Source organism: Penaeus monodon, chromosome 29, assembly GCF_015228065.2.
Source record: "Penaeus monodon isolate SGIC_2016 chromosome 29, NSTDA_Pmon_1, whole genome shotgun sequence".
Taxonomy (NCBI): Eukaryota; Metazoa; Arthropoda; class Malacostraca; order Decapoda; family Penaeidae; genus Penaeus; species Penaeus monodon.
Window position 1 is genome coordinate 20,039,871 of NC_051414.1, and position 359 is coordinate 20,040,229.

Below are 359 nucleotides of genomic sequence, written 5' to 3' on the forward strand. Positions count from 1 at the left end.
AAAAAAAAACAAACAAGCAAGCAAATTTTGGGGACTAATCACACTGGTAAATTTTTCTCCCGTCATAAGCATAAACACTTTAGCGACCCCTCCTCTCCCCCCCTTCCCCGCCTTCCGCAGGTACTCCGCGTTGGGGAGGGCGGGGCGGCTGGAGGGGTGGAGGCTCCGACAACGGGTCGAGGTGGGGCCAGGGCCATACCGCTGCAGGTGGCCCACGCGCCGCCCAAATGGCCGCACCCCTTGCACAGGAAAGGGCGGGGGGGTCTTCATATCTCTTTGTCTGTCGTAGTATGTTTTTGTGAATGCGGGTTTTTTTTTTTCCTGCTATATTGTATTTCTGTCGTCTGCCATTTCCCTCC